This window comes from Homalodisca vitripennis, unplaced genomic scaffold (genome assembly GCF_021130785.1).
Source record: "Homalodisca vitripennis isolate AUS2020 unplaced genomic scaffold, UT_GWSS_2.1 ScUCBcl_320;HRSCAF=2060, whole genome shotgun sequence".
Lineage (NCBI taxonomy): Eukaryota > Metazoa > Arthropoda > Insecta > Hemiptera > Cicadellidae > Homalodisca > Homalodisca vitripennis.
Genome location: NW_025776439.1, coordinates 73767 through 82409, shown reverse-complemented (window position 1 = coordinate 82409; position 8643 = coordinate 73767). Strand labels below are relative to the sequence as shown.

The following is an 8643-nucleotide window of genomic DNA, read 5'->3' as shown; positions in this document are numbered from 1 at the left end:
ATGGTCCACAACACATCACTGTCCAGCTCACTGGCGGGTCGGAATTTGATTAGCGACTGCGCTTCCCGGACGCGGTGACCCTGGGTGGGCGGCATTCCCAGACAGGCCGCATTCCCAGACAGGCGGCATTCCCAGACGGGAGTGCTGTTGACCTTCGCGGATGTGGTGGGCTCGAGCCGGACGCGACTGCTTTACTGATTACTGTGTTTTGTTTCAGGTGGCTACGGGTACAGCTGACGGCTGACTCTTGTAGTGCAGTATACTCTTATAGTACAAAATAAACAAGTTTTTTCCTATGTAAGTATTTGATTTTTCAAAGTTCCCGCCACTTTGTTTTTGGTTCCCGCCATTTTTTTTGAGGTTAGGGATTTTTTCCCGCGCATGAGGGATTTTTCCCGCATTTTTCCCGCATTTGAGGGATTTTTCCCGTGGGGGCGGGGCTTAGTTGCCATCTTGGGTCACGTGACCTGCTCTCGACCAATCAGAACGCGGGGCTATCCTCCGACTTACACTACTCAGATATATAATTAAACATTTAACATAAACCAACTTAACTACCTAAAGACAGTAAAAGAGTAATAATTGATGCAACTCTTATTTATGGAGTCCCAGGCGCTGAGTATCCTTCGAGAGGTATATCGAGAGGAATGGTCCCAGTCTCGGAGAGGAATATAGTATACCTGAGAGATCACCAGAAAATTTGTAAGTCACTCACCAGAAGACGACAAGTCCACGCCCGGTAACTTCAACGAAGTCGACCGAACCGAGAGGAAGCACACGACCGCGGGTGAACCGGATGTGCGGTACGGTAGTGTCGGTCGGTACGGCACGGCAGACGAACAGGCAGTTGCCGGCAACAGCAACTCGGAGAGCGCAGCAACAGTGGGGCTAACAGACTTATCCTCAGTCCAGTAGCCACGATCAGACTCCAGGGAATAAAAACCCTGCACAATGTACAAAGATGATAGCCCAGCTCTTAAAATTACTTCACATACAACGTATTCCAAGTTTTAACGACACTGAATAATAAATACAAAACGAAAGCACCATAACGAATAATAATTCAAGACAACAGTAAAAGACATATTTGTAAAAGTAACTGTCACAGCATCTTCACGGGATTGCAACCTCAATTACAGTTACTAAAAGGTACAAGTATCATAGCGGAAATAGTTTTGTGACTAAAATGGAGTGCTTTTTGGACTAAATTGCTTTTAGTATTTACTAAGTTTAGCATTATTACTGCCTGTATCATTAATTATTTTCAAAGAAACAGTTTTATTAAAATAATAATCAATCACACACATTGCACAGTGCAATACCAATACTAGACACTAAAGATTATATAGGTATATATTATGTTATAGGAAAAATTACTACGTTACTGAGCGAGCAAACATTAAATTTAGTGACATAGAAAATAAGCTTAGAGTACACAACTATTATTTACAAATATTTTTCATGGTGACCCATAGACTTGTGACATGACGCCATCGTTTTATAAGACAAAAATTATAAATTAGTTTAATCAAATTAGCATTAATAATTATTTAATTAATTAAGCTGTAATTCAAAGTTGTTTTATAGTTTATCTTGTTTAACATCTACTGTACTACAACCGTTAAATACGAGGGTTGTTCAATAAAGACTGAGACTGGGCCCGGGATTTCCCCATACTGCTCTGATAAGACATGATGCCAGGTTTTTTCCAATACCTTTGGACCCTATTGTTTACCAACAGACGTTGAATTGCTTTATCTCTATCACAAAGCCATCAGTGCTCATTTGAACATCAGCTTGGTAAGTGTCGCCTCCAACGTTTTTATCATGTCCAGTTTGCGTGAACAACGATATGCGATTAAGTTTTGTGTTAGACTCAACAAAACTTCGACTAACACTTATGAAGACATAAAGCAAGCTTTTGGGGATGACGCAATGTCTCGTGCTTCCTGTTTTCGCTGGTTCAAAGATTTTAAGGAGGGAAGAGAGGACCCAGAGTTGCAGGGAGGAGATGGTGCCCCAGTTACTGCTCTCACTGAGGAAATCATCAATACAGCAGCGGCAATGATCAAAACCGACCGACGTCTAACCGTCAAACAGATTGCTGAACTCCTTGACATATCGGTAGGTAGTGCTTACACAATTTCAAAAGACAATCTTAACATGTCTAGAGTGTGTGCTCGTTGGATTCCTCGTTTACTCACAATGAACAAAAACAAAACCGTGTCGATGTTTGCCTTGAGTGGAAGCGGTTCGTTGAAGAAGATAGGGATTGGTGGAAGAGTGTAATCACTGCTGATGAGTCCTGGGTTTATCAGTATGACCCTGCAATGGAAATCCAAAGCACTGAGTGGGTAGAAAAAATGAAGGTCGCCCGAAGAAAGCTAGGGCAACCAAATCTGCAAACAAAGTAATGGTCATTACTTTTTTTGACTATAAAGGAATGGTGTACACTCATTCAGTTCCACGTGGACAGACAATCAATGGAGACTATTACAAACAAGTTTTGGCTACATTAATGAATGATCACATTTCTCGAAAGCGTCCAGAACTTCGTGGAAACTGGAAACTTCATCACGACAATGCGCGGCCTCACATTGCACACGTTGTGACAGAATATTTGGCCAAACGAAACATTAAGGTCGTGCCCCACCCACCTTATAGTCCTGACCTTGCGCCATGTGACTTTTTTTGTTTCTTACTGCAAAAAAGGAATTAAAGGGACGTCGTTTTGATTCGTAACAGGATGCAGTAAAGGCTTTGGAGGTGATCCTGAAGAACATGTCAAAGGATGGCTTCTCTAACGTTTTCCAGGCATGGCAAAGGCGCTGGGACAAGTGCATTTGACTTAATGGGGAATACTTTGAAGGTAAAAAATTTAATGTAGATCAGAATTAAATAATAAATGTTTTATAGACACAGTCTCAGTCTTTATTGAACAACCCTCGTACATTACATTTAACACAACAACTTTGAATAGGTTTCCTAATCCTCCTGTTACAATGATCGTATAACTAAAATTACTTAATTAATTTATCTCAACCAAGGATAACTTAATGAAAGTTCTCTATATTTGAAACAAGTAGTGAACTATACATCTACTTTCATCCGAGCATTTACCTAAGTTGCGCACTGTATTTGAACATGAAATTAATGTATTATTAAAATAAATAAGAGTTGGTATTGTATACTACTAATTAATTTAGATTGCGTGTATACTAAACATAAAACAGATTTAGTTTTATTTATTTATTTGTAATTACTATATAATTAATTAGGGTAGACAAACATTTTTGTAATTATCATGACTGATTAATTGTATTCATTATGATTTCTTTATAACATTTGAAATGGATTTTATAATAGAAGTAAAAATGAATTATTACAACCATGATGAATTATTTTTAACCTACTGAAGTAGGGCAGTTACATGAAGTTACATGGGATGCTTTCAGTAAAATAATAAAATTATATGAACAGAAACTATCTTTTCTACATTTTGGCGATCAAGATAGAATTACCTAGTATTTATTAGGCTTTAAATTGCTTAGGCCACAATGGGAAAATATTATAACATCCGTAATTAACAAGGCAACGTACATAATCATTAATAATTTACGTACAGAAATCAACAATCCTATTATATAAATGGGTTTTTACACCTTTATGAAATTATTGGTATATATTTTGTGAATATATAGTTATCTTTTCCAGACATGAAAATATTTTCGGCAACGCCACGAGGTGACGCTTCCGCCTACTACGGCCAATCGACCCTTTACTGAAAATATTACTGATACTTTAATTATGGTTGGGGCTTGAATTAATTATAAAATCGGTAATGGATATTCTGTCCATGATTATACATATTATTAATAAGGACACCTGCTTACCTCTAAAATGTTCTTCTGAAAACCAAAGTAATCCACCGTAGTGTAGAGGGTTCATCTAGTGTCCGATGTCGTATCATCAATGTCCAGAAGCCACTAGAATGTTCCTTACTGGTAAGCATGTCTAAACAGGGATGCCGCTATCAATCTATCAATGTCAATATCACTATCAACAGCCTGCCCCACCAGTAAACAGCTGTTGACCTACTGATAGCAGTAGCCGATGTCCTTCACTCGCAAAATGAATTTCTCCTGCGCCCTTATGGTAGGTTAGGCAAAATGCAACACTTCCAGGCTTGAGTATTTCGTCCAAACGTTAAAGGCTAGCTCTTTAACTAGATATTCTAATGAGGTGATCAGGCTCATTTGGGGACATATACTAAATCAAGTAGAAAGCATGTTACAATTCACATTTCAGACGAGGCACTGCATGTGAGGTGAAATGGAGCTGAGTTCAACATTATTGTAATAACACAATTATTCCTCATACAATTTAGCGACGGTGGGAATGGTCCTGCTTCTTCGTTACCGACATTTTTAGATATCTTCAGACAGACGTGGACTCTAGATTTCGAAGCCTGTTACAGAGTCACATTTCAGACGAGGCACTGAATGTGAGGTGAAATGGAGCTGAGTTCAACATTTGTAATAACACAATTATTGCTGTTACACTAACGTGAGTATAATACTTTACAAATGTTTGTATCAGTTGGTTTTTGTGTTTATGTATTGAGCTGTGTGAGTGAAAACAAATTTAGATCTACCGGTTATGTATCATTACTATTGCCGTCTTTTTCATAAAATGATCGAAACCGACGTTGTTAGATTCTATTAGTAAATGATAAGAAAAAATTCGTTGTAGTTACTAATCCCACCAAAGTAATATAACCGTAAGTCTAAATAATGTTACACGTGTTATCGATTCGGGAACGTTTCTGTATACATATTAAACACATCGTGGCCGCATGCAGAGAGTAACTGATAAACACAGAAAATAAACAATCCCACACTTGACATTCCACTAAAAATAAAATAATAGAAAATAAAAATAAAAAAAACCGGTTGTCTGTAAAGTCGGTTTACTGACGATAGTTGAACGTGACAACGTCGTAAGAAAATACTAATGGAATGGTTCCATTTTTCAAAAGAAAATTTAAATTTTATTTGTTTTATAGATATTTTGTATACATATAGAGACGGAGGTAATTGGAAAACACAATGGAATTTATCACGTTACATTTATTTGTATGGCAAATACAATTATGTCAATTTTTTTACAATGTACATAGTTTTTACAAGTATGAATGTGCGTTGAGCAATTGTTTTACAACTTTTATTTGCAGCTTTTAAACAAGTGTGATATTTTACTTCTTACAATTTGTGTTATTCTGTTGAGAATAGGACGATGATAGGAAAAGTAGGAAAAGTTACTTAATTATTTTTGCAAATTTAATTGTAATTTGTTGTAAAAAGTAATAATTTTTCATAATTTATTATAAGAATAAACTGTGAATTAATTATTGTTCATAAATCTTAAATTAAAAATTTGGAAACATCATTAAAAGTTTTTTTACTCTAGCTTTTAAAAAGCCTGCCTCAATGTGTTTGATGTAGGAGAAAATTGTTCCATTTTAAGGCTGGCAGGTCCAACCTGTCGTCTCAGACAAGTTTTTATGATATGTGGAAGATTTAACATTTATGTTTTAATTTTTTGAAATCATAGCCAATCATAGATAGTTAATTCGATCGAATAGTGAAGCCATTGATTTTTTACTCATCGTAAAATAGTTCCTTATTGTTACAGTTTTGTCAATTATAGCAAGGTGCTACAATCTTGCACTAGCGGACCGATGCTATTTATTTTAATGATGAAAGCACGAATATTCGACAGTATATCACTCAACATATATTTAATATCGAAAGAATCTTTACCTTTATCGCTGCAATTATCGTTGCTATAAAAAATTTATACCACATTCACTTTTCACTGCACTTCATACTTGACCAAAACATGTAAATGTATTATTGTATAGCCGTTGTCCACGCGGTCGCATCACTCACTCAAGTCGGAGAGAGACAGATGTCGAACAGATGTTCCGCGCTCTCGCTTGCACTTCAAGCCTTAAATGGAACGCCTCAGAGCGAGGTAACGCCGCATGACGTCATGTTTTTTGGTGCGTGCAGCCGGCTCCATTGAATTATAAGACGTTGTCACGTCAAAAGTTGCAAGTAAAAGCTCAATAATCGAAATTTTTCGTTGAATCATGTCACAAGATTCACTACAAAAACAAGAATAATGGGAGCACAACCGCAAATGACATTAGTAGATAGTAATATGGGGTTCCTGGCGCACTTTCGGAGCCGACCGAAAAGCAATGTAAAATACTGTTCAATGTACCATAAAGGAAGCTGAGAAATAACACAGCAAATCTCAATGAAAAATTAACCGAATCTACAGTCGTTCGTCTCCAAAAGCGATCGGTACATTACTATCTACTCTGTGGAATGAAAAATTAACCAAATCTACAGCTGTTTGCTTCTACTTTCTTAAGCTGTGCTTTGTAAAATGTTGTCAAATCTGCTACGAATAAAGGATTTATCTTAATAAAATTTAATCAATTTAAAACATTTTTACTAAAAAACATACTGTACTTTAATAAAAAACTTTTCTACTAAATAAACAACATGAACTCACCAAGCTCTCTTCAGTTTCTAGCATTTCAAAAACTTACAAAGAAAGACAATTTTAACGAGTTCAACGAATTACCAAAACATTTTAAAGAACAGTTGATACTTTCCTTAAATGATACAGAATTCAAAGAACTCGTAAAGTCTTTTGCAGAAAAAACGTCTAATGGAGTGTTTTACTATCGGCAAAAAACTAAAAAAGTAAGGGATTACATATTTAATATAATTACGAAAGATATTGAAAAGAAAGTAAAAAATAAACAAACAGAGAGTTTTCATCGTTTTTTTATGACATTTTTCCCATATTATACGTTCTTTCAAGATAATCAAGACTTAATTGATGAATTTCTTAGGAATTTTTGTGAGTATCAAGATTTATCAACACAATTCATTAAAGAGCATTATAGAATTTTTCTTATAGAATATAGCCACATTTTGTGTGAAACAAAAGGTATTACTGTAGATAATATTCCATGTGATTCCTATGAAGAAAGACACCAACTATGGTTATCAAAACAGTACTATGACGTGGGGAGGGACTGCAAGTTTTAGAGTTAAGACTTTATTCTACAAAGTTAATTGTTATAATTTCTTTATCTTTTATAGTCTTCTTTCCAGTAACAATCAAGTGTAATTTTTCATTTTTGTTTAATTCTTTAATCTTTTTTTCATCCAAAACAGTCAAAAATCTGTTCGGCAAGTGTACTTTACAATCTTCCAACTCGGCAATTATTGTAAACCCGAATTTATCTTTCATTTTCTCCAAATTCAAGATTCTATGTTTCTTCCTTTCTTCCAATTCATTTAACTTCTTATACTCTTTAAACTTACATTCTCCAATATCATTTAACTCTTTCAAGAACTCCATTTAAATAGAAAAAATTTAAAGACGGAAAAAATGAAATTTGCTAACAATCACTCGAGAAGTCGAGGGAATTGCCAACATCTTCATTGTTTGACGAGGTTCTTCATTTACTTTCTCCAAATGTACTATAAAATCATCGAGGATTTCTGGCTTAAAATCGTAGACAAATTCAACATCCAGATAATGAAAAAATACAGGTAATATCTTTTCATAATAAACGTGTGTATCGATACCTACAAACCTAATGAATTCTTTGAAAAGGAAAATAATTTTGTCAATGGTTCCAAGAGATAAGTAAAAATTTTTATTCTGTTTTCTAAATTCTGTAACAAATTTTGTTTGCTTCTTGTCTCCATATTGCAATTTTGTAAGCAGATTATTCAAATGTGTTAGTTTATTTCGAAATTTCTTAGGTTTAGGTCTTTCGTACAAAATTAAATTACAACCTCTACAAACTAAATATCTTTTATCGATAATTTCTCCTCTATTAGAACACTTGTAACAGTTGGCATTATACTCTTCCATTTAAACAGAAAGATTTTTTGTTTAAATGGAGATTATGGAACTAAGTCTGCCGAGATATAAATTTTTCAACGCAAATGTTTGTGTTTACATTTCTACAACAGAGATAAATAGAAATAATTTCATTCTATTGTACAACTATTTAGGATATTATGTGTACGATTATAAAGATTATTCCGGAAGAAATCGAGATTTTTCATCAGCGAAAGAGTATATTTTTGAAGTTTTAGAAGGAATGAAAGAGAATAATATGAACATCATTAACTACTGAATTTCTCTAATATCGTTCTTAATCACATCATAGGCTAAAAATTTCTCAGAAACCACAACCACATAACAAATCGCGTTTGTAACAGCTTTTTGAAAATCCATATTGATAATTATATCGTTCTTTGAACCAGAAATATTTGTCAAACTCTTTGTTGTATCAATGACATAAATAGGTCTATTCGCTAAAAATTCTTTAGGATTGTAATACATTTCCTTATTATTACAGTAAACTTTCTTAAAATCTTGATACATCTGATACATGATTCTGAAAAGACCTCCCGAAATGTTTAAATGTTGTAATTCATCTGGATAATAAGAACCGTTCAATTTTACTCTGATATTTTTTACATCCAAACTATCAAACTTTGAAGGATTTTTTTCTTGATTATTCTGTCTATCTGTTTGAAA

General features: G+C 34.6%; 1 long non-coding RNA gene across 1 annotated transcript; it reads right to left on the bottom strand.

The window, feature by feature from the left end:
- Positions 1 to 608: 608 nt before the first annotated feature.
- On the bottom strand, positions 609 to 3960 carry LOC124370572. The gene is made up of 2 exons (XR_006923193.1): positions 3894 to 3960; positions 609 to 944 (listed from the first exon to the last, which is right to left on the bottom strand). It is a non-coding gene; the product is annotated as an uncharacterized LOC124370572 (long non-coding RNA).
- Positions 3961 to 8643: the final 4683 nt, after the last annotated feature.